This window comes from Erythrolamprus reginae, chromosome 2, assembly GCF_031021105.1.
Source record: "Erythrolamprus reginae isolate rEryReg1 chromosome 2, rEryReg1.hap1, whole genome shotgun sequence".
Lineage (NCBI taxonomy): Eukaryota > Metazoa > Chordata > Lepidosauria > Squamata > Dipsadidae > Erythrolamprus > Erythrolamprus reginae.
The window spans coordinates 244,436,203-244,462,430 of NC_091951.1; positions in this window are offsets into that span (position 1 = coordinate 244,436,203).

Below are 26,228 nucleotides of genomic sequence, written 5' to 3' on the forward strand. Positions count from 1 at the left end.
AGGCACTATACGCTAGAGGGATTGAAGTGAATGCTATTCAGCTGGATTGCCAGACTCTACAAAAACGTAGCTTCCAGTTCTATTGAACTGGTGCGAATTGACTGAATCCCACCATTATTATTATGATTTATGATTTATTAGATTTGTATGCCGCCCCTCTCCGAAGACTCGGAGCGACTCACAACAGCAAAGCACAGTACAATTGCAATGATTAAAACAGTTAAAACCCTTAATATAAAAACAGTCATACATCCCCAACAAACCATATATAAAACGGGACGGCCAGGGGGAATCAATTTCCCCATGCCTGGTGGCAGAGGTGGGTTTTTAGGAGTTTGCGAAAGACAAGGAGGTTGGGGGCAGTCCTGATCTCCAGGGGGAGTTGATACCAGAGGGTCGGGGCCGCCACAGAGAAGGGTCCCGCCAGACGACATTGTTTTGTTGACGGGATTTGGAGAAGGCCAACTCTGTGGGACCTAATCGGTCACTGGGATTCATGCGGCAGAAGGTGGTCCCAGAGATATTCTGGTCTGGTGCCATAAAGGGCTTTATAGGTCATAACCAACACTTTGAATTGTGACCAGAAACTGATCAGCAACCAATGCAGACTGCGGAGTGTTGATGTGACATGGGCATACCTGGGAAAGCCCATGATTACTCTTGCAGCTGCATTCTCCACGATCTGGAGTTTCCGAACACTCTTCAAAGTTATCCCCATGTAGAGAGCATTACAGTAGTCGAACCTCGAGGTGATGAGGGCATGAATGACTATGAGTAGTGAGTCCTGGTCCCGGTAGGGCCGCAACTGGTGCACCAGGAGAACCTGGGCAAACGCCCCCCCCTCACCACAGCTGAAAGATGGTTCTCTAATGTTAGCTGTGGATCGAGGAGGATGCCCAAGTTGCTGACCCTCTCTGAGGGAGTCAGTAATTCCCCCCTGGGGGGAATGGATGGACAGATGGAATTGTCCTTGGGAGGCAAAACCCACAGCCACTCCGTCTTGTCAGGGTTGAGTTTGAGTCTGTTGACACCCATCCAGACCCTAACAGCCTCCAGACACCGGCACATCACTTCCACTGCTTCGTTGACTGGACATGGGGTGGAGATGAACAGCTGGGTATCATCAGCATATTGATGATACCTCACCCCATGCCCTTGGATGATCTCACCCAGTGGTTTCATGTAGATATTAAATAGCAGGGGGGAGAGGACCGACCCCTGAGGCACCCCAGAAGGGAGAGACCTAGATGTCAACCTCTGACCCCCCACTAACACTGACTGCGACCGACTGGAGAGGTAGGAGGAGAATCACTGAAGGACAGTGCCTCCCACTCTCAACCCCTCCAGCCGGCACAGAAGGATACCATGGTGGATGGTATCGAAAGCCGCTGAGAGGTCAAGAAGCACCAGGACAGAGGATGAACCCATGTCCCGGGCCTGCCAGAGATCATCCATCAATTGCCCGCCAGAGATCATCCACCATTGCTTTAAGGGGACTAAATCCGTATCCAGAAAAGGGTTTATACTTAAATCTCAATTAGTTTCCTAACTAATCAACAGTATTGAGATACTTTATGAATTAGTTACAAGGCAAGGGAGTTATGTATCCTATTGACACTACACTCTGAATCCCCGGAATTTTTTTCCCTTATGTTTCATAAAGATGAGTAATAGTTGTAAGGAGCAGAAGATAGAGCTCCATGCAACCTTCCCATCAAGATGGCATTAACATTACTGCAAAAGGAATGTATGCTAATTTTATTTAAATCTTACTGCCTTGAGAAAATGAGAAGGCCACCCTACAGGCTTCAGATCAGAATCTAGATTGGGAAAGATTGAAATAAACAGGGTTATTCATGAAAAACTGCAATTTGGATGCACCATTACACATTAAGACTTTACATAAGAATGGTAAATTTGATTCAACAGAATTACCTAAACGAATGCCAAAAATATTGCAGAATAAACAATTCCCATCCTTTAATATAGAAAATATCACATTCTCTCATTTTAAAAAAGCATTGATAGCCTCTACTGTTCAACCAACCAGTTAGGAAGACAAAAGCAATGTCTCATAACTCTAAATCTGCCCGCAATCTCAGGTCAAATAAATCAAAATAGTGTCCATCAAAATAGCAACACGGGTCTCACAAGAACATTCATGAGCCTCTTCTCAACAGAATCTTAATTTAGGATACACAAGAATAACTTTATTAGTGAGCTGTTTAATGGACAGATCACAGTTGGCCATTGGTAGCTCTTCTTATCATTCAACCAAAGAAGCCCCTAATTATTATTATTATTATTATTATTATTATTATTATTATTATTATTTATTGGATTTGTATGTCTCCCCTCTCCGCAGACTCGGAGCGGCTAACAGTGATAAAAAAACAGCATGTAACAATCCAATACTAAACAACTAAAAAAAAACTTATTATAAAATCAAACATACATACAAACATACCATGCGTAAATTGTAAGGCCTAGGGGGAAAGAATATCTCAGTTCCCCCATGCCTGATGGCAGAGGTGGGTTTTAAGAAGCTTACGAAAGGCAAGGAGGGTGGGGGCAATTCTAATCTCTGGGGGGAATTGGTTCCAAAGGGACAGGGCCACCACAGAGAAGGCTCTTCCCCTGGGTCCCGCCAAACGACATTGTTTAGTTGACTCTGTGGGACCTAACTGGTCGCTGGGATTCATGCAGCAGAAGGCGGTCCCGGAGATAATCTGATAACAGCCCAACAAATATAGTGGTGGAAGAGAAGAAAATTATTGCTGGGTGGAGATTTGGGGGTGGCGGGGGTCTAACCACTTTAGGAATATACTGGACAATCATTTGTCCAAAGTTGTATTAGGCATCCTGCTTGAGCAGGCAGCTGGAGTAGAAGACCTCCAAGGCAGGGGTGAAATTTAATTTTCCCCCCAAACGGTTCCGTGGGTGTGGCTTGGTGAGTGGCAGGGGAAGGATATTGCAAAATCTCCATTCCAACCCTACTCCTGGGGGAAGGCAAGGCATGCGCTTCTGTACTGAAACAATCATGACCTGGATGACAGAATCTCCATAAACACACACCAAGAAAAAAAAGAAACCAAATATCAATATAGACGCAAGGCACTGGAGAACAGCACTGTGAATTCTAAAAGGAAACATTTAAAATTTTTATTTATTTATTTATTTTGTCCAATACACAATGAGGGTTTTAGTGGGTATATATCAATATACACATAGTAAAATACATGATGAAGGTTATAGAGGAGATACTCATAGTAAAATATATCTAAGAAATAATAGAAAAGAAGATATAGGAATAGAATACATCAATGAAAGAATAGAAGAAGAGATATAGGAATAGAGGAAATGTATAGGAGATATAGGAGAGCAATAGGACAGGGGACGGAAGGCACTCTAGTGCACTTGTACTCACCCCTTACTGACTTCTTAGGAATCTGGATAGGTCAACCGTAGATAATCTAAGGGTAAAGTGTTGGGGGTTTGGGGATGACACTATGGAGTCCGGTAATGAGTTCCACGCTTCGACAACTCGGTTACATATTTTTTACAGTCAAGTTTGGAGCGGTTAATGTTAAGTTTAAATCTGTTGTGTGCTCTTGTGTTGTTGTGGTTGAAGCTGAAGTAGTCGCCGACAGGCAGGACGTTGCAGCATATGATCTTGTGGGCAATACTTAGATCTTGTTTAAGGCGTCTTAGTTCTAAACTTTCTAGGCCCAGGATTGAAAGTCTAGTCTCGTAGGATATTCTGTTTTGAGTGGATACAAATCAGAGGTTGTTCCAATATCGCCCCCAGCTTTGTGGTTTCTTTAGATGGCTGAAATTCCATATACCGGTATGTAAAGAGGAGAAAAAAATCTCTAAAAGACCCCTAAATGATTGGGAGATAGAATAGTGGATAAGTAAGAACAAAGGATAAGAACAGAATGAAACATATCGGGGAGGGGGGGGGATTGTCAACTTTGCATGTAAAAAAATTGGAAATATATTCTTTGGTTTGACCTCATTTCCTTTGATGATGTCATTGTTTCGTTGTGCCCTCCCTACTTATGCTGGCAAGGAGTTCTTTCCTATTATGGTATTCTTCAGAGTACCACGAAAGGTTACACTTGGAAACAATTTACATGCCTTAAATTATGAACTGGAATGTTGAATACACATTTGGAATGTATATAGATAAAATTACTGCAGTTTTATTGACCATTCTACCCACCCACACTGCCTAAAGACATTGTCTGAATGATTAAAGTTCGCCTCCTATGCAACAGGCTCCGAAATTTCATTTATCTCATATAAATATCCTTAGCAAAGAATAATAAGACATATTTAAGAATGTCGAATGTATACGGTATTTCTAGAATTCAGGACAATTGTTTCAAAGAAATGATCTTCTATTCCTTGCAACATTTATTGCTCGGAAACAGAATTTATAATAAAACGTTATTACATTGCCATCAGAAGGAACAATCTTCCCTAATTGCAATAGATTAAAACATTAAAGTTGTTCTATTTCTGTTACCAATTTGTTATTATTTAGCATTTCCACTATGGAGCATTTCAAGATGATGTAAAATTGCTTCATGCTCTTTCATAATCAGTCATATACGCTACTTTAATGGCAATGTGTAAAAGTAGTTCAGGAAATTATTGTCAAGAAAAAATGTTAAGTAAATCTGCCTTTATAAAACTGTTATCGTAGGCATGTTCCTAACTTAATTTTCTTCCCTTATGCACCACTACTAAGAAAACAATAGACAACTAAGGATAAGTGATTGGGAAAGTAACTTTATCTGCAGGATGATTCATTAATAAATTTCAAGTCTGCAGGAAAAAAAAGTTGTGTAGTTGTGAAACATTTTCAAATGAGTACTAGCATCTTAGTAGAAATGGGATGGACATAGAACAATTCATACCAACAAAATGCAAGAGAAGAGGGACATTAAAGATAAACATTAATTCAGAGTACTAAAAGACCCTTTGGTTTGAATATGCAGAAATTTGAATGCCATGCAAATAAAATGACAACTCAAAGTTATTTATTTGTTTCAAGAGGAACAATACAGTATGCAATTAAATTTTACTAGAGTGGGCCCAATACTTTGAAGCAGTGCTGGGAAAGCATGAGTCTAAAGCCCATTACAACCCTTTTCAATCAAGATGTGGCTTGTTACATAGAAACATAGAAGACTGAAGGCAGAAAAAGACCTCATGGTCCATCTAGTCTGCCCTTATACTATTTCCTGTATTTTATCTTACAATGGATATATGTTTATCCCAGGCATGTTTAAATTCAGTTACTGTGGATTTACCAACCACGTCTGCTGGAAGTTTATTCCAAGGATCTACTACTCTTTCAGTAAAATAATATTTTCTCATGTTGCTTTTGATCTTTCCCCCAACTAACTTCAGATTGTGTCCCCTTGTTCTTGTGTTCACTTTCCTATTAAAAACACTTCCCTCCTGAACCTGATTTAACCCTTTGACATATTTAAATGTTTCGATCATGTCCCCCCTTTTCCTTCTGTCCTCCAGACTATACAGATTGAGTTCATTAAGTCTTTCCTGATACGTTTTATGCTTAAGACCTTCCACCATTCTTGTAGCCCATCTTCAATTCAATTTTGTCAATATCTTTTTGTAGGTGAGGTCTCCAGAACTGAACACAGTATTCCAAATGTGGTCTCACCAGCGCTCTATATAAGGGGATCACAATCTCCCTCTTCCTGCTTGTTTTACCTCTAGCTATGCAGCCAAGCATCTTACTTGCTTTTCCTACCGCCCGACCACACTGCTCATCCATTTTGAGACTGTCAGAAATCACTACCCCTAAATCCTTCTCTTCTGAAGTTTTTGCTAACACAGAACTGCCAATGCAATACTCAGATTGAGGATTCCTTTTCCCCAAGTGCATTATTTTACATTTGGAAACATTAAACTGCAGTTTCCATTGCTTTGACCATTTATCTAGTAAAGCTAAATCATTTACCATATTACAGACCCCTCCAGGAATATCAACCCTATTGCACACTTTAAAGTCATCGGCAAATAGGCAAACCTTCCCTACCAAACCTTCCCCTATGTCACTCACAAACATATTAAAAAGAATAGGACCCAGAACAGATCCTTGTGGCACACCGCTTGTAACCTGTCTCTGCTGAGAATACTCGCCATTAACAATAACTCTCTGATGTCGGCATTACGTTTTGAAAATATGTTCATTGCATTTCTGGTTACCATGACTTTAGAGTTGCACTGCATGAATTGAAATAGGCTTATGTGAAGGTGGGTCATAGTGGATCAACTCGCCAGACCATTGAATAATCACTTTGTAACACTGGCTTTCATAATTTCTTCAGGGAAAATTGCCCACTTCTCTTCTGAAGCACACTGCTCTTTCCCTGACATCTGAAAATGATCAAATGTATGAGCAATATCTATCCATTCATCAGAATTCTTCCTTATGTAAACACCCCCTCTTTTTTTGGTTTGCAACCCACCTTCTGTTCTTTAGGTAACTGGGGAAAAATGTGGATCATGACAATTGGATCTACCAGCTATTTACAAAATTGCTTTTAATAATTAATAATTAATAATAATAAGTTATTAGATTTGTATGCCGCCCCTCTCCGAAAACTCGGAGCGGCTCACAACAGTAATAAACAATGTACAAATCCAATACAGTGGTACCTCATGATACAAACCCCTTGTGATACGAACCCGGGGTTCGGAAAATTTTTGCCTCTTCTTACGAACTTTTTTCGACTTATGAACCCACCGCAGATCGCAAAATGGCGCCCCGCTGGGCGGTGCTGCCCGGCTGTCACCTTTTAAAACAGCTGGGGGGCTTCTCAGCGTTCTCCTGAACCCAAACTTTTCAGGTTTGGGAGGCCGCCGAGAAGCGCCGCCACCCGGCTGTCATCTTCTGAAACAGCCGGGGGGCTTCTCGGGGTTCTCCCGAATGCCGAACCCAGAAATTTAGGTTCAGGTTCGGTGTTCAGGAGAACACCGAGAAGCCCCCCCAGCGGTTTCAGAAGGTGACAGCCGGGTGGCGGTGCTTCTCGGCGGCCTTCCGAACCTGAACCCGAAAAGTTTGGGTTCAGGTTCGGGAGAACGCCAAGAAGCCCCCTGCTGTTTTAAAAGGTGACAGCCGGACGGCGCCGCCCAGCGGAGCGCCATTTTGCATTTTTTTTCTTTTTGCATGTATTAATCGCTTTTACATTGTTTCGTCTTACGAACTTTTTGCCTTACGAACCTACTTCTGGAACCAATTAGGTTCGTAAGACAAGGTATTACTGTACTTAAAAACATCTAAAACCCATATCATTAAAAACCATACAACTCAGTCATACCATTCATAAACAATAATAGCTTGGGGATCTCTCAATTATCCCATGCCTGGCAACATTGCTCTAAGAAAAGCTCTGAGAGACTGAAGGAGTGTCTGTCACCCATAAGTTAACGCAGGGAAATTATTTTGATACCTGCACATACATATTTGAATGGCCAGACAGTTTTTAATAAATTGCACCAGTGCTACCCTCAATGTGAGCTCCATTTCCTACTCTGGTTTCCCTTCAGAAATCCCAAACAGAAACCCCAAGCCAAGAATCCAGATAACAAACTCTGAAGTGGAATCCAAGAATTGTACGGTTACCAGGGACCTCAATGAGAATCGAATCCAGACCCCCACTGCAAAAAAAAAAGGGGAAAAAAGGCCAAGCCTTTTCTTATATTAATATCCTCCAGAGCTAGATTTTATTTTTCATTATTATAAAAAAAAAATTTCTGTCAGGAAGTTTTGTCTTATATTTAAATGAAATCTAAGCGATGGACCATTTTGGGGAATACTGCAGAGCAATCTGCTTTTAAAAAAAACTATGCTAAGATTTCCCACCACCACCTAAAGAGCTGGTCTTGCATCAGGATAATGATTATATTGGATTAATTTCATTTAAATTTTTTAATGGCGCTAACTAAATACCGTCATATAATACTCCCCATGGATGTCACATTTCTCTCTCTTTTATCATGTTGGCCATTAAATATTGGCAGCACCCTTTAAAGGGCCTTGGGGATGCACCCAAGCCTCACTGAGGAACCCTTCACACCCGCAAGCCTTGTTTAGAGGAGGCCAGGAGCCAATTTTTCTCAGCCTTTGTTAAGGCTCAACTTCTCAAGCTTGTTTTCATTCGATGATGGTAGATAAATGTTTTCCACCATGGGGAGTAATTTGGAAGTAATTTGATGACTTTAGCAAATACCTACACACGTCCCTCCCCTTCACCACCGCAGACATAAACAATTCACAAAGCGTTTGGAGTATGTTTTGCAAGACTGTTGCAAACCTGGAAAGAGCGGGAATGAAAGAAATGCTATCCAGGAAAACTTTCGAAAAACCCCAAACGACATGCTGATAGGCTCCCTGGAGAGAACACATCATCTACAACAGGGCCGGCATCACACACGCTGATACTATTAATAAAAGTGAATGGCTGGGATCACAGGAATTAATTAGTTTGCAACTCCAACTGCCAGGAAGGGCGCAGCACCACGGTAGCATTCTGGAGTGTGTTTGTATTAATGACTCTCCGACTGGCGCGCTGTTGACAGAATCTTGTCTGGTTCAACAAAACTCTGGAAGCAGCTTTTAAACTTCAGGGGCAACCCCCATCAAGCAGCGGTGGCTCTCCCTGCCAGAGCTACTAAATCCTGCAAATCAGGGCTCAACAGCATCTCCTGCTGCCCTACCAAAACCTACCTGCTGGAACTGGAAATGCCCTGCCAGCCCCCTCTCTAAGTGAAACCGACATCCGAAACCGTGCTGCTTCTTGGAATGCTGTAATCTGGAAAGATGTCAGAGAAGGACAGGGACGCCTTGTTAAGAAAAGAGTGCAGAGAGGAAAGGGAGGTGGAAAGCTTCTTTAGTTGGAGGGTGTCCCAGGACCAAACTCTAGCAGTCAGGCGGGAGGGCAAAGTAGCCACATATTGAATCCCACTGGATATCTGGGATGCAGTTGGAGCAGACCAACAATCCATTTACGGTACTCCTGTGTCCTAAAACACTCAACTTATGAGGAGAGATGCAGGCAGGCAGGAAGGAAGGTGGGAAGGAAGGGAGGGAGGGAGGGAGGGAGGAAGGTGGGAAAGAAGGAAGGAAGGAAGGAAGAGAGGGAGGGAGGGAGAGAGGGAGGGAGGGAGGAAGGAAGGTGGGAAGGTGGGAAAGAAGGAAGGAAGGAAGAAAGGGAGGGAGGGAGGAAGGAAGGTGGGAAAGAAGGAAGAAAGAAAGAGAGGGAGGGAGGGAGGAAGGTGGGAAAGAAGGAGGGAAGGAAGGAAGGAAGAGAGGGAGGGAGGGAGGGAGGTGGGAAGGAAGGGAGGGAGGGAGGGAGGGAGGAAGGAAGGAAGGAGGCGTGGGAGGAAGTGAACTGGAATGGACAGATTATTTTCAACAAATCCTTGTCAATGCGCAGATAAACAAGGAAAGTTTGAGCTGTGAGTCTGGCTGTATGCTGGTTCCTCTTTTGGTCATTATCCCATACAATTTTCATCGTGGGCATTCCTTCCTTTCCATCTGTTCACATCCACTCACTGTTGTTTTTCTTTTCGGCCTGTGAAAAAAGAGAAGAGCCTTCACATTTTTCTAAAAGTGTGGTCTTGCTACTCTGCATTTGATCTTCTCCCGAGGCCCCCCGAGTAACCAAGTCCTTCTGTCCATTAACTCACAATTTATGGCAGTGTTATGTGATATGCAACAGAACGCATACATCTACTTGAGCCTGGGGGGGGCGGTGGGGTTGTCTCATTCTAGGATCTTGCCAGATTTACCTCTGCCATCTGAAACTCATTTCCAGGATAGACAGGAATTCCGTGTGTGTGTGTGTGTGTGTGTGTGTGTGTGTGTGTGTGTGTAGGAAAGAGATGAAGGTGGGAGATCTAGAGGACCCTACTTAAAATTCCTTGGACTTTGCAGAAGTTGAATGGTGAAGTGAAATACGATTCTTCTGGAAAAACCACTGGCATTTTAATTTTTTTTAAAGGAATGACGACAGCTTCTCTATGGGTAAATGACAATTTCTCAAAGCATTCCAAATTATAGCATTCTTTTCAGAAAACCCTCAGCATGTCCAGGTGTGTCTTTTGACTTGACTGAGAAGTTCCTTCAATCCTCTGTTTGGCTCTATAGTGCCCGAATCAGTGCTCCTGTGATCTCATGCACTCTTCCTGGTGTCGCACTTTGAATTCTTACACAGAGCAAAAGGAATTTTTCACTGAATCCAATCCTCCTACTTCCACGTTCCCCCCTCCTCCTCATGGCATTTTGTTGACAAAGGTCCTTCAACGCCATGATTTGCAGCCTTTTCTACATGAAACGGGAAGAATATTATGATCATGCATATGTCATGCGAATCATGTTGATGCATCATTATGCTTGGCACAATTTTAATGGGTTACATTTTTATTGCTTTGGTTTTTCGTTTTCTATGAGTTATGTTTCCCTGCTTTGAAATAACCTTTTCAATTTTTTTATTTTGCCGGTATTTATTATTTATTAATTATTAATTATTTTGACTTCTAGGCCGCCCTTCTCTGAAGACTCAGCGCAGCTGGATACATCAACTGTATTTCAACCATTAAGAGTCTAGGAAACAGCCCAAAAAACTTTTGAAAGTAGGCCTTATTAAAGATTAAGGGAAATTAAAAAATCTGTGCAGTTGTTATATCTTGGCGGATGGGTAATTTTACTTTGAAACGTGATGGACTCTTTTTCTTTCCTTAACTCTCTGCATTTCTTCTTGCCAATTCCAATTCTTACTTCTTCCTGCTCCATTTTCAGATTTTTGATTTCTGTGTTTCAGTCTCTAACAGTGCCTGCTTCTCGGTGAAGGGCTACCAAAATGTTTACTACCACACTGTGGGCGTGGCTTATGCATTTTCTTTCAAAACCTTTCAGTGTAAATTGGGTGCTCTGGGGTGGAGCTCCATTTTTGCTACCCCACTGCGTTCCTCCCCTGTCCGGGCAGTAGCCCACCCCTTTGACTTCTGCATCCCTAGAAGGTGAAGACAATCCAGGGACCCATTCCCAAAACTCATCAACCAAGCCCATTTTCTCTATCAGTACTATTTTTTTTTACTTTTTTTCAGCCTGATCTATGGGTTTTTTTCCCCATTTTCGTGTGTGTGTGTGTGTGTGTGTGTGTGTGTGTGTTATCCAAATCTGCCAGGTGACTTGACAGAAAAACATTTAAAATTTCCCTGGCTCCACTGATAAAAATGAGTAGAACATATGGCCTAGTGATTAGAACCTTTAACCCAGGTTTGAATCCTATGAGGGTATGGCTAGCTGACGAGAGCTAAAAAAAAGCTCGAAATAGATCTATCCTGGTCTCCCTCTATTTCTATTTTCTATTCAGAAATTGATTCTTGGTGCATATTCTTGGTGCATATTTTACACACACACACACACACACACACACACATATATATATATATATATATATATATATATGTCACATGTTTTTTTGCTGAATTTGAAAATTAAGGGAGACTAGGATAGATCTATTTCGGACTTATTTTGGCCTCATCAGCTAGCCATACCCACTGGGACTTGAACCTGCAAGTATATATGTTGGATTTTGTGATGCTGCAAATTCTCTGAGACTTCCCTCGCTGAGAAACCCCACCTCTGGACTTCCGTTGCCAGCCGAAGTGCCTGTTTTCACAATGGTGGGATTCCCCTCCTGGGATTCCTTTGCAGCATCGCAAAAACGCAGAAGTCCAGAGGTGGGGTTTCCCATGGAGGAGAGCCTCGGGGAAATCCCACCAGCACGAAAACAGGCACTTTGGCTGGCAACAGAAGTCTGGAGGCAGGGCATCCCAGTGGTGGCGGCGGGTTCATAAATTGAAAATAGTTTGGAAGAAGAGGCAAAAAAATCTTAAACCCCGGGTTTGTATCTCGAAAAGTTCGTATGACGAGGGGTTCGTAAGACGAGGTATAACTGTATATATATTGGGTTCCTACATGGATGGGGAAGTGGCAGCTTTCAGGTAGTGAAAATAGAATGGTGTGTGCAGCTCCAAGTGACCTGTAGGGGTGCATGTGCATTGAAGCGAGTTTTGGCTTCTGCGCATGAACAGGAAGCAAAATCTCATGAGAGGACATGCACGAGAAAGATATTTCGGCAATTTTTCCCTTCCACGCATGCATGGCAGCAAAAATATCAGCAAAATCTCTCACACCTGTGTGTTTTCTCGTGTGATTAGCTTCCTGCGCATGTGCAGAAACCAAATCTCACTTCAATGCACGTGCATGCACCAGATGCATAAGAGCGCCCACCGATCACCCAGAGCTGCATGTGCAACCGCGCCGGTAGCAGCGGTAAGCAGGAACCCCCATCTGATATATGTGTGGGTGTAGGTGTGGGTGTGAATTTTATATATAAAAATATAAAAGGAATTTTACAATTGGGTAGTTTAATATCTTGCAAAAATTCATTCAAATGTTATTGTTGTTGTTGTTTTTATTATTATTATTATTATTATTATTATTATTATTATTAATTAGATTTGCATGCCGCCCTTCTCCGAAGACTTGAGGTGGCTCACAGGATACAATGTAATGCATTTTAACTTATAGGCAGTCCTCGACCTACAACCACAATTGGTCCCAACAGTTGTTTAATGAGACATTTGTTCGGAGAGGGGCGGCATACAAATCTAAATAATAAATAAATAAATAAGTGAATTTTATGACCTTTCTAGCCACATTTGTGAAGCGAATCACTTCAATTGCTCATTTAAGGACAGCATCGTTAAGTGAATCTGGCTTCCCCATTATGATGATGATGATGATGATGATGATGATGATGATGATGATAATAATAATAATAATAATAATAATAATAATAATAATAATAATAATTCATTAGATTTGTATACCTCTCCTCTCCGAAGACTCGGGGCGGCTAACTTTGCTTTTCAGAAGTGGAGTCACAAAAAGTGATCTAATGACTCCAAGATATTGACACTGTCAGAAATGCAAGTTAGTTTGCCAAGCCTTGAATTTTGATCATGGCAATGCCACAATTGTCCTAAGTGTGAAAAACAGTCATAAGTCACCTTTTTTAGTACTGCTGTAACTTTTTAACCAGTTTATGTCCTTTAGCTATTACGTCTCTACTCTTTAAAGTAGAATTTCCTTAAAAAAAAATAATTATCAAGGACAAAATGCCAACTCTGTGTATATGCTTAATGATGCCTTCCAAGATCTCTGAAGTGTTAATGACATGAGTTATTTTTGCAGAAATTAGTTATCTATCTATCTATCAGTGTTCCCTCTAATTTTTTTTTTTTTGGGGGGGGCGGAAAAGTATAGTGTCTGAGCGGCAGTCCCTTTGGGACTGGGCGGCACAAAAATAATAAATAAACAAACAAACAAACAAATAAAAAACCCACCCTGTTTTGCCTCAGAGAATTTCAAAATAAAATACTGTACTGTGTGTCTATAACAGTGAGCTCATAATAGGGCAACTCTATCAATATCGAAATGCCACTTAAATAGTTGAGCTAGTTTCAAACTAGATTTTGATTTTCTTTCTCTCTTCCTTACTCCCATTCTTTTTCTTTCTCTTTTCCTTCCTCTCTTTTTTCTATCTGTTTCTCTCTCTTCCTCTCTTCCTCTCTCTCTCCTTCCCTCTCACTCTTTCCCTTTCGGCTTCTGGGCAGGTTTGGGAAACTCTGAGTTGATGATGATTTTTAAGTGAGCGATTGCTCACTGCTCAGCTTAGAGGGAACTATGCTATCTATATATATAAATACGCACATTAATCACAAAATCTCCAGAACCATAAAGCCTACAAACTTGAAATTTGCCATGTATGTTCCTCTTGCCTTCTAGATGCTCAATAAGAAAGGATTTTTCAAAATGACCATTAGAGCATGAGTATTTCTTATATTATTATTAAGAAGCTATGATACTAAGGAGTTCTACTCCCCCCTCCCCACTTGAAAAGAAATCTGATCCAAATGCAAAACACAAGCAGAGGAGTTTCACTTTTGCTTTCACAGCAACAAGCAACTTTGGTACAGAATAGTTGAGCTAAGCCACACACAGACTCCTTCCTGTCTCCTTCTTGCTCACACAGCAAATACTGTTTGAGTTTCCAAACACCCCTCAACTTTCTTACACACTAACAAGAGACTAGCCAGAATACCAATGGATGCTGGTAGGCAGAGACAGATTTCCCCCACTTATTTTCACCAGTTAACGGGAAAACAGGCAAAAAAACACAGGAAAAGATTTACAGGTGAGATTAGGAAAACACAAGTAAGGGAAGCTGCCTGTTTCTCCTAGAGCCAGTTCTGCTGCAGGCTCCAGAGTCAGTTCACCTGACAGCCTGGTCACCCTCTATCCAGAGAGCAAAACCAGGAATGCTGTTTACAGGGAGGTCCTGAGCAATTCATCTGAGGGACAAATTGAAACTCTGTGCTATACAAATAATGTCTTAATCTGTAACAGAAACTTAGCTTGCCATCTCTCACAAAATAATACAGTCCGTTTTTTAACTACTCATTAATTTTCAAATTTAAGTGTCACTTTATCAAGCCCCATCACATTGTTTTGTAGTGAAGCGTGGGTATTTTACAACAGTCACTAGTAACAACATCATTCCACAGAAGTCAAGATAATTAGTCTCTACTGTTTACATGTCCACTGGATCTTCTTTTAAAAACTTGTTATTGATAGCATTTTCTAGTTTTGCAGAATATAATTCAGTTCTAGTTATTGAAAATGTTATTAGTGGGGGGAGAGGATTAGCCAGAAAACAGACAGACAGACAGACAGACAGACAGACAGACAGACAGACAGACAGACAGACAGACAGACAGACAGAGATACTGTAGATAGATAGATAGATAGATAGATAGATAGATAGATAGATAGATAGATAGATAGATAGATAGATAGATACATACATACATACATACATACATACATACATACATACATACATACATAGATGATAGATGGATACTGTAGACAGGGTGGGTGGATGGAGGGATGGAGAAGGAGGGGGAGGTCATTAGATTGATTCTTGGTCATTCTTCCCCATGCATTAGTAGAACTTTAAATAACTAGAACAGAAAAGTATGTATGTATGTATGTATGTATGTATGTATGTATGTATGATTATATGAAATCACTTCTAGTTATTTATATATATGAAGTTTTCTACTGCTGCTTTTTTTAGGTGACCTTTTGAGAGGTTTGATCATGCCCCCCACTGGGTAGAGGCTGCTATTATCATGTCATCTGCAATAACAGGGACACCTGCTATGTTTTGGAAAATCTCTGCAGTTTTTAATGTCAAAACACTTCACCACTTGATTTTATGCCAAAAAAACTTAGGCACTGGCATTTAAATCTTGTTTAGAGACTGTTACAGCAGCACAATGCTGATCATCCATTGTCTAATCTTATTGGGTATCTATCTCTGTCATCTCAGAAAAAGAACAATCTCATTTCTAGCTGCCTTATATTACACATTTGCTATTTTTGGTACAGCTCATTTGTTTATCTATCTGGATTTAAATTGATCTCTAGGAAATGTGCAAGCTTATTTTTTTTTCTTTCTTTCCATTTAACTTAGAAAAAAAATACATCTGAGGTAGGAAATGTAATTTTGGCTACAATTCTGGGTCCAGTACAAAGATGAGCCGACGATCTCACACAAATGTGGGAGAGGATTTATTTTTCCCAATGTATCTCTTCCCCACCCTTAACTCCACTTTCTTTTTGGAAGTTCTCTTAGGCAGCAATGGATGCTTACTCTTCTTTCTTTCTTGTTTTGGTTCCACCACACTATTATTCTCCTTGCCTTGCTCTTCCAATAAGGATCACTTACCTTCTAATCAATGAATCAGTTACTCTGTCCTAACAAATGTTTTATTAAAGCTGTTTGCTTTTTCCCCCCATGCCTCTGATTAGCAAGCCAAATTAGTTTATCCCAGTTTACTGAGGTATCAAACATAGACCATGAGCTGACCTTGGTTTTACCAATTAGACTGCAGTAAGTCTATCATTCTCTTCTTTCTGTTACCTTTGGAGCTTTTTTGCAAATTGAAGTTAAAGTGGGAGCTTACTCTTATAGTTTGGTCCATGCTGACAGTTTGGGAAAGTTTTATTTACTGAGGAAAAGCAATTAAGTCTTTTCTTTTCTTTCTTTCTTTTTTTTAAATCTGGATCTGAAGCTGAAACGAGATGAGTGCCACCTGGAGAAATCAAATGACATTCTGACCACAAACATGACAGAATAGGGATAGGGATAACAAGAGCTTGACTATGTCCATAGCTGTATTCAAACACCCAATCTTAGCTTGTGACTTTACCCTTATAATCCTAAACTAAATTAAACCTAACCCGCTTTCTTCAAGAACACTGAATTTGTGCCAAAAGGTATTATCTCCTGTAAAAAACACAGTATCTGTGTCTAAGTTTCTTTAGTAATATTTTAAAAACCATTTCACCAAAGATTAGATGAAGAAGGCTAGTTATCACCGATAGGGTCAACATCCTTCAGATGTTCTAAACTCCAAATTCCATCACCGTCAATGAAAATAGCCAAGAACTACAACCATGAAAGTCATGGGTGTTGTATTTTTACTATACCGATCCCTAGCCTAAAATACAATGCACCTCTATCTATTGAACACAATGAAAACTATTCTGTGTGAACAGTTTAGAGTTCATTTTTTTAAAATAGTTGCTTACAGAAACCAGAATTTCTCAGTCTCAGTTGATCATAGATAAAGACAGCTAAATCTAATCATGGAAGCCCACATAAGTCTAAGGAACTTCATAATTTCCCTACAGCATCTCGTGTTTGTGCTACATTTAGGTAGGTATTTTCACAAATGGAGCATGTTGCTTTTCCTTCCATTAAATAATGTATTTCAGGTGGGAGAGAAGGGAGGGGATAATCCACAGCACCGTCTGTAAAATGATGTTTATGCTGCCTTCTTGTGTGACAGATCATGGGACTTTACTTGAAATTAGGATATGATAATGCCCATCCCTCCAAAACCTCATCAAGGCAGTTCATTCTGAAGGGATGGTTAAAAGGAGGATTTTATACAATTTAATGGGATTACACAGGGGATGGATTTGGCCCGACAAGCTGTGTATAAAATGATAATCAACTCCAGTTGGATGAATTTAGCTCTGTGAACTGGCTGGCAAACTTCTTCAGCTAGCTGAAGTGATGAGCATACAAGATCAGCTCTCCTGTTAATATGCAGCAAATGTTTCTATTAAATCTTCTGCCACAGTCCTACAGGAGTCTAATTTAGTGCTCTTAACAAATACAGAAACTCATTTGAGCAGTAACAGTATTTGATTTATTAAAAGAGTCATAAGTATTTGTCAGTAGCCACACTTTTGTAAGTAGTCAGAAGTTTAGCTTTTTGCTTGAACTGACAGAAAAACCCTTGATGTGGGATTAGGATTACACCAGTTGGGTCACCTCCTGAATCATCTTTCAGAACCATGTGATTATATTGATTGGCAGACATAAAATTACAGGACTCTCTTTAATATGAATGACAGATCAGGCTTTCCTGGCCAGGTACTCACTGGGTGTGCTGTCTACTTCTATAATCCAAAAATAGCATGGGCATAAACCACCATCTCAAAGTACCTAATATTTCTCAAAAAGCTTGGTCAAACTATTCATGGACTACAAACTGTTCATTTCACCAGATTGTAGCTGTAAGGCCTCATATGATTAAAAGTATTGAAATATGAAGGTCAGAAATTGAAATTGAGAGAGACGGAGATTCTTGACTTATGAGCAAGAGAGATCAGTCCCTTATATGCAGGAGTGGGTTTTCTCCAGGTTTGGACCAGATTGCCCGAAACGCTAGCCACCTGCTGGTCATGTAAGGATGGTGTCATGGACTTAGTTTGGTCAATGCTGGTCAGTGGGTGCCATCATCTTTTGTTGTTGTTATTGTTAATTTTTAATGGTTTTTTTACTGTTTGAATGTTGTTTCCTCTGCTGCTGCTTATAAAAGAGCCTGCCTGCCTACCCCTGGGTTTAAACTGACCTTTATTCCTTCACCCAAAGTTCAGCTAATCAGATCCTCAGCTGTGTTTATTATTGTTGTTATTGTTATTGTTGTTGTTGTTGTTGTTATTGTTGTTGTTGTTGTTATTGTTATTGTTATTGTTAATTATTAGATTTGTATGCCATCCTTCTCCGAAGACTCGGGGCGGCTCGCAAGATATAATAGAACAACAAATCTAATCAATTAAAAAATTACAAACTAAAATAAGATAGTCAACAGTATAGTTGACACTGACTTTTTCTTTCTCTTCTTTTCTCTTTTTTCTTTTTCCCTCTCACCGCTTTTCTTCTTTCTCCTTTCGACCTATCCTCTCATGTTCACCTTCCGTTTTTATGATATTCGATTTTGTTATTGCATTGGATATGATTTTCTTTTGCTCTTTTGTTTTTTCTTGTTATATTTAAAACCAATAAAGATTATTGTTTTAAAAAATTACCAACTAAAATCCCAATATAGTAAAATCAGCCAGCCAATTCATTCACAGCCACACATCTAATTTAGTAAACAGGGGGGCTTGATCTAATTGCCCCATGCTGGCAACATAAATGAGTCTTGAGACTCTTGTGAAAGGCAAGGAGGGTGGGGGCAGTGCAAATGTCTGGAAGGAGCTGATTCCCGGAGACCAGAGCCACCACAGAGAAGGTTCTTTCCCTAGGCCCCACCAAACGACATTGTCTGGTCGATGGGACCCGGGAGAGGCCCACTCTGTGGGACCTAACTGGTCGCTGGGATTCATGTGGCAGAAGGCAGTTCCGTAAGTAATTTGGTCCGATGCCATGTAGGGCTATCACCAACACCTTGAATTGTGTCCAGAAACCAATTGGCAACCAATGCAGTTTTGGGCTGATTCTAGCTATTGAGCATGTGCAGAAGCAAAAAAATCACTGAAATCATTCACAAGAGAGCATCCCCTCGCGGGATTTTGCTTCTGTGCATACACAGGAAGCAAAAAGAGGCCAAAAATTCAGGAAAAAAAAGATGGTGCAGTGTGACGAACCAGCAAAGATGGCACTGGAGCCCTCATGTACAAATTGCACAACCGGGGGTGGCTACCAGAACAGCACACCTTACCACACCGGTAATAATAATAATTTATTAGATTTGTATGCCGCCCCTCTCCGCAGACTCGAATCCACCACTGGCGTGCACATGCAAAAAATTGTGATGCAAACCTGTGGTGAAGGTAAGTGGAACCAGGGATGGGCAGCAGGCAGGACGGGGTGGAAAGCAGTTCCACTGGTGGAAATGAGGATGAGTGCGCAACTCCAGCTGATCGGCGGCTGTCACTTCCTGGATTACTGGTCTTGGCTCAGTTCTCCTTTTTTCCCCTGCTGCTGCTGTTGCATCTGCGCTCCTTGCTTTTTTCCTCTTTCCTCCTTCCTGGCCTCAGACGAGCTTCCCTCTCTCCTGCTCACACGGCCACCTCACACCTGAGGTGCAAGCAGAAGGTGTGGGTGGAAGTGGCACTGGCAACATTGTATGCCACTCCGAGTCCTCTGAGAGGGGCGGCATACAAATCTAATTAATAATAATAATAATAATAATAATAATAATAATAATAATAACAACAACAACAACAACAACAACAACATTTATACTTTTGGCAACACCCGTTCACCTAGCTACCCAGCCTGAGGTGGGGGGTGAGACCCAGGAAGGAGAGCATGGGAAACATGAAGTAAATTGTCACCCCAGCGAGCAACACTGGTAAAGTTGTAAGTTGAGGACTTAACAGTTCACTTGATCGTTCAAGCCACTCCCACCTGATCTCATGGCTGGCAAGCCATTCCTACCCAGTCACATGACCATTAAGCCACACCTACAAAATAAGCCACACCCACAGCGTGGCAGTAAAAATGTTGGCTGCCCATTATTGAGTGGAACCCAACCCTGCTTATATGGGAAAATTGTGATTTACTTCTTGGTATCTTCAGATATCTAGGTTCACGTATTAAAAAGGGTTTTAGAAAAGAAAAAAGAAAAGTAAAGATGAGGAGGGGAGCAATCTTCACATGATTTTTGTCCATCTGTTAACTGGAATGGCTTTGAGAAAGAATATTTCATCATCTCATTTGCTATTTATTGAACTAGTAAGAGGAAAGTTTTTTATTTAATGAAGATGTCTGATTAGGATTATCAGAAATTGGGAGTATCCTGTCTCATGTGAGCCAAGTAGAAATAGCGCTTTGATTTATATACTGCTTACATATAAAAAACAACGAAATACAGTTACAGAAAGCCATAAACATTCAACTTCTGGGAGGAAGCTGAAGAAAGAAACAGCACTTAGACTTATGTACTGATTCACAGTGCTTTACAGTCCTCTCTTAACAGTTTAGCCACCTTGGAAGGATGGAAGGCTGAGTCAACCTTGAGCTTGTCAGAATCAAACTTCCAAACTGCTGGAAGCAGTCAGCAAAAATAGTTTGCAGTACTACATTCTAACCACTGCACCTAATCGGAAACACTCTATAGGTTATCCTAGGTAAAATAAAACTAACATTTTTATCATAATTTAATGAATACATATATTATTTGTATTATTTCAACATTACTCACATTAGAGAACCATCTTTCAGCTGTGGCGAGGGGGGCGTTTGCCCAGGTTCGCCTGGTGCACCAGTTGCGGCCCTATTTGGACCGGGACTCATTGCTCACAGTCACTCATGCCCTCATCACCTCGAGGCTCACACTACTGTAATGCTCTCTACATGGGGCTACCTTTGAAAAGTGTTCGGAAACTTCAGATCATGCAGAATGCAGCTGCGAGAGCAGTCATGGGCTTTCCCAAAAATGCCCATGTTACACCAACACTCCGCAGTCTGCATTGGTTACCGATCAATTTCCAGTCACAATTCAAAGTGTTGGTTATGACCTGTAAAGCCCTTCATGGCATCGGACCAGAATATCTCCGAGACCGCCTTCTGCTGCATGAATCCCAGCGACCGATTAGGTCCCACGAGTTGGCCTTCTCCGGGTCCTGTCAACTAAACAATGTTGGTTGGCGGGCCCCAGGGGAAGAGCCTTCTCTGCGGTGGCCCGGACTCTCTGGAACCAGCTGCCCCCAGAGATTAGAACTGCCCCTACCCTCCTTGCCTTTCGTAAACTCCTCAAAACCCACCTTTGTTGTCAGGCATGGGGGAACTGAGATATCTCCCCCGGGCCTATATAATTGATGTATGGTATGTTTGTAGGTATGTCTGCTTAAAAATGGGGTTTTCTTAACTACTTTAAATTTTTAAATTGTAAATTATTAGATTTGTTATGAATTGTTTTATTATGTTGTGAGCCGCCCCGAGTCTACGGAAAGGGGCGGCATACAAATCTAATAAATAAATGAATAAATAAATGAATGAATGAATGAATGAATGAATGAATGAATGAATGAATGAATAAATAAATAAATAAATAAATAAGGTTACCTAATATTATTGAGTTCAGTGCTGAAATGTAACATTAAACAGGTTACATGATTTTCATGACTTAAGGTGGTAACGAATAGCAACAAAAACAAGACTGAAACTTTGTTGACTAAAGAACATAACATTTGTAGATTTGCAATATAATATTAACTGAGATGGAAGGACAAAATAATATCCTTCCTCTACTTTTGGATATAACTTGCACTTTTCACCCTGATGCTCAGTGCAAATCTTTGCTTTGGGGGGAAAAATACCCTTCCCCAATTAATAATGGAATTACTTTTAACCTAACAATGAGATTAAAGAATTTTGAAATTTCTAGTATTTCTCCACTTTTGAGTTGTAGTTATTGCCACTGGGAAATTCAATCCCTTAAATAGGAGCCAGCAGTATGTCGCAACAGCCAAAAAAGCTAATGCAACCTGCAACAGAGGGACAGAATCAAGATCACATGAAGTGTTATTATCACCACTTTATAAAAGCCTTTAGTGAATCACACTTGTAAGAGTGCATCCAGTTTTGGTCACCATGTTATTAAAAAGATGTTGAGACTCTGGAAAGAATGCAGGGAAAAGCAACAAAGATGATTAAGAGGTTGGAGGCTTAAATTTAGGAAGAATATTTGCAGGAATTGGGTTTTTCTAGTCAAGTGAAAAGAAGGACTAGGGGGGCATGACAGCAGTGTTTCAATATCTGATGGGCTGCCACAAAGAAGAAGGGATCAATCTATTTTCCAAAACACTAGAAAGCAAGAAAAGAAACAATGGATGGAAACTAATCAAGGAGAAAAACCACCTAGAACTAAGGAGAAACTTCCTAACAGTGAGTACAATTAACCAGTGAAACAGCTTGCTATCAAAAGTTGTGGGTACTTCATCACTGGAGGATTCTAAGAAGAGAGTGGACAACCACTTGTCTGAAATGGTATAGGCCAGTGATGGCGAACCTATGGCACGGGTGCCACAGGTGGCACTCGGAGCCATATCTGCTGGCACACAAGCCATTGCCCTAGCTCAGCTCCAACATGCATCTGCGTGCTCACAAGCTGATTTTTGGCTTGCACAGAGGCTCTGGAAGGGCATTTTTGGCTTCCAAAGAGCCTCCTCCAGTTCCAGGGAAGTCTTTGGAGGCTGGAGAGGGCAAAACACGAGCCTATGGGCTGACCAGAAGTTGGGAAACAGGTCATTTCTGGCCTCCAGAGAGCTTCTGGAAGGCAGGGGAAGCTGTTTCCACCTTGCCCAGGCAATGGATTATAGGTGTGGGCACTTGCGCATGTACAATAGGCTGCACCCATGATCTTTCAGCACCCAAGGAAAAAAAGGGTCACCATCACTGGTATAGGCTCTCCTGCTTGAGCAGGGGTTGGACTAAAAGACATCCAAGGTACCTCCCACCTCTGTTAATCTATTCTATATGTATGACTGCAGTCCTTCAGCTGTCAGTGGTGAGTTTGTGAATTATTTTTTTATTTATTTTATTTATTTATTTATTTATTCATTTGTCCAATACATAAATACATAGGAAAAAAATAGACATGTGATAATATAAAAGAGGGTGAAGGTGAACTTAGAGGAGAGGATATATGAAAGGAAGAGAATATATAAGATAGGTGAAAGAAAGGAAAGACAATTGGACAGGGGACGAAAGGCACACCAGTGCACTTATGTACGCCCCTTACTGGCCTCTTAGGAACCTGGAGAGGTCAATCGTGGAGAGGATAAGCTCTATAAGCTTATAGAATAGAATTTTTTATTGGTCAAGTGTGATTGGACACACAAGGAATTTATCTTTGGTGCATATGCTCTCAGTGTACATAAAAGAAAAGACACATTTGTCAAGAACTATGAGGTACAACACTTAATGATTGTCATAGGGGACAAATAAGCAAGGAAGAAACAATCAATATTAATAAAAGTCTTAAGGATACAAGCAACAAGTTACAGTCATACAGATAGGTGGGAGGAAATGGGTGATAGGAATGATGAGTTTTTATGAATGATGAGTAATAGTAGTGCAGACTTAGTAAATAGCTTGACAGTGTGGAGGGAATTATTTGTTTAGCAGAGTGATGCCCTTCGGGGAAAAACTGTTCTTGTGTCTAGTTGTCTTGGTGTGCCGTGCTCTGTGGCAAAGTTTTGAGGGTAGGAGTTGAAACAGTTTATGTCCAGGATGCAAGGGGTCAGTAAATATTTTCACTGCCCTCTTTTGATTTGTGCAAAACTAAACCAGACAGTTATAGAGGTGACAGACTCAATGATCCCTCTGTAGAACTGTATCAGCAGCTCCTTGGGCAGTTTGAGCTTCCTGAGTTATCTTCACAATAAGAGAGAAATTCCAATTTTCTTTCTAAAGGATCTGCTGAGTTAAAACAATTCCTAAATGTCTAAAATTTAAAATTAAAAGTTAAGTAGCATTTGCAGATTATACTTTTACTATAAATAACTCCTATAGTAAGAATTCTCTCTAAGCATTCTAGACGCAGTCAATTTCTTGTAACACAAAGGCAAAAGACTTGAAAAGGAAAAGGGCCTGCATCCAAAGGGGTACGGATGGGTTAATTTCCATCTTTCACTATTGAAAGCAGGTTGAAATAGACTACTGTGTAATCACCAACAGTTGAATTGACTTAATGGCACCTAACATGCTGCCAAGCCAAACTGGCAACGAAACTGAGGAAGCCATTCTGATCTGCATGCTCTGTATGACTCCCTTGATCTTTGCTAACTGTTCAAACCCACTTGGATTCATCATCTAACTTTTAATTAAAAGACAACAATGATCTTTTGTCATCTATCAGTCCAACTTCCTTTTGGGCCCTTTTCATGATTTTAGACAGATTCATCATGTGCAAAATGTTCCCCCAAATACTTTTTCCTGATTGCTTGCCTTATCATCAACTTATTTTTGTTTTAGTCAGATATCTGCTTTAAAAAAAAAATACTAACCATGCTACAGAAATACTATGAGAAGGATGATGATGATTAGGAGGAAGAAGAAGACGAAGACGAAGAAGAAGAAGAAGAAGAAGAAGAAGAAGAAGAAGAAGAAGAAGAAGAAGAAGAAGAAGAAGAAGAAGAAGAAGAAGCAGCAATCCCACACTACTAACCAGAGCATACAAAACTTTTGCCAGACCAATCCTTGAATACTGGTTATCTGTCTGGAAACACACTGCATTTCGGACATAAACACTTTAGAAAACATCCAGAGATGCTTTACTAGAAGAGTCCTCTACTCTTCCACTCACAACAGAATACCCTACGCAACTAGACTTACAATCCTAGGTTTAGAAAGCTTAGATCTACATCACCTTAAACATGAGCTAAGCATAGCCCATAAAATCATCTGCTACAACGTCCTTCCTGTCAATGACTACTTCAGCTTCAGCTACAACAATACACGAGCCCACAACAGATACAAACTTAAAGTAAACCACTCCAAACTCGACTGCAGGAAATACAACTTTCGTAACCGAGTAGTTGATGTGTGGAACTCACTACCAGACTCTGTAGTATCATCACCTAACCCCCAAAACTTTACCCTTAGGCTATCCACTTTTGACCTCACCCAATTACTAATTGGTCAGTAAGGGGCGTGCATAAGTGCACTACCGTGCCTTCCGTCCCATCCTAATGTTTCTTTCTTACTAGTATCAGGTATATAAACATTGTTATATCTTTGTATACTACCAATAGGTACTTGACTAAACAAACAAACAAACAAATGAGAAACAGTCAATAGAAGGAAAGCATCAAGCAGGTTTTTTTTCATTTTCATAGGTGATCCCTTTGTATTCTACCACACAAATGCAAAATCAGACAAATGACTGTTAAACATCTCATTCAATTTAAGCGCACGTCTACTAACTGTGTGTCCAATTCCTAAATTATTAAAGCCAATGCAATAGCAAGGAAACTCTGGCACGCTCTAGGTTCAGATTTCAAGGCCCTGGGTGGATGCCACCGATTTTGTACACGCATCCACCACCCTACCATTAAGCTGGAGCCTTATTATATAATGGATTGGCAGTTTCAACAAGAGATCATATAAACACAAAGGGGACTTGCTCTTTGTCCTCTCCTGGAATAGAAAGGAGACCATTTGTGCAGGCAGAGCAGGTGAGGCTCTTCTGGATGCCAACATCAGCAAGGATAGGATGTTGGCATGCCTATGGCTGTAAAACACGGCAACAATTGCTTTGCTTTTACTTCTCCAGCAGCTCTAGGGCAACAGGCCCAGTGCTAACAAGCAGCAGATATTAGGGCCAAAATGCTTTCACATCCAGCAGGCTGGCATCGATGCTGCCAGCTCTTCATTCAGTCGAGGAAAGATGCCCCCTCTGCTCCTTCTTGCTATATTTTACTGGATCTTTTTTTCACCTGCTAATTCAAGAGGCCTGTCTTTCTGCTCTTCAGAACGGCTTTAAAGAAGCAGGTGGAAGTCTCCTCAGCATGGCTAGTTGGGAGTGGAGATATAGATTTCATTTTAATTTCTGGAGGAACTGTGAAAACAGCATACTGAACATCACAACCTCAGCGGTATGCCTTCTAGTGCATAGATAAACATGCTTTTTAAGTGTTAAAACACACACAATTTTCTTCCTGGCTAACAGGAAGCCAGATGGACTTGTGCCATGTACTTCGATGCTTCGTGGCCCTTCTCTGCATACCACAAGCA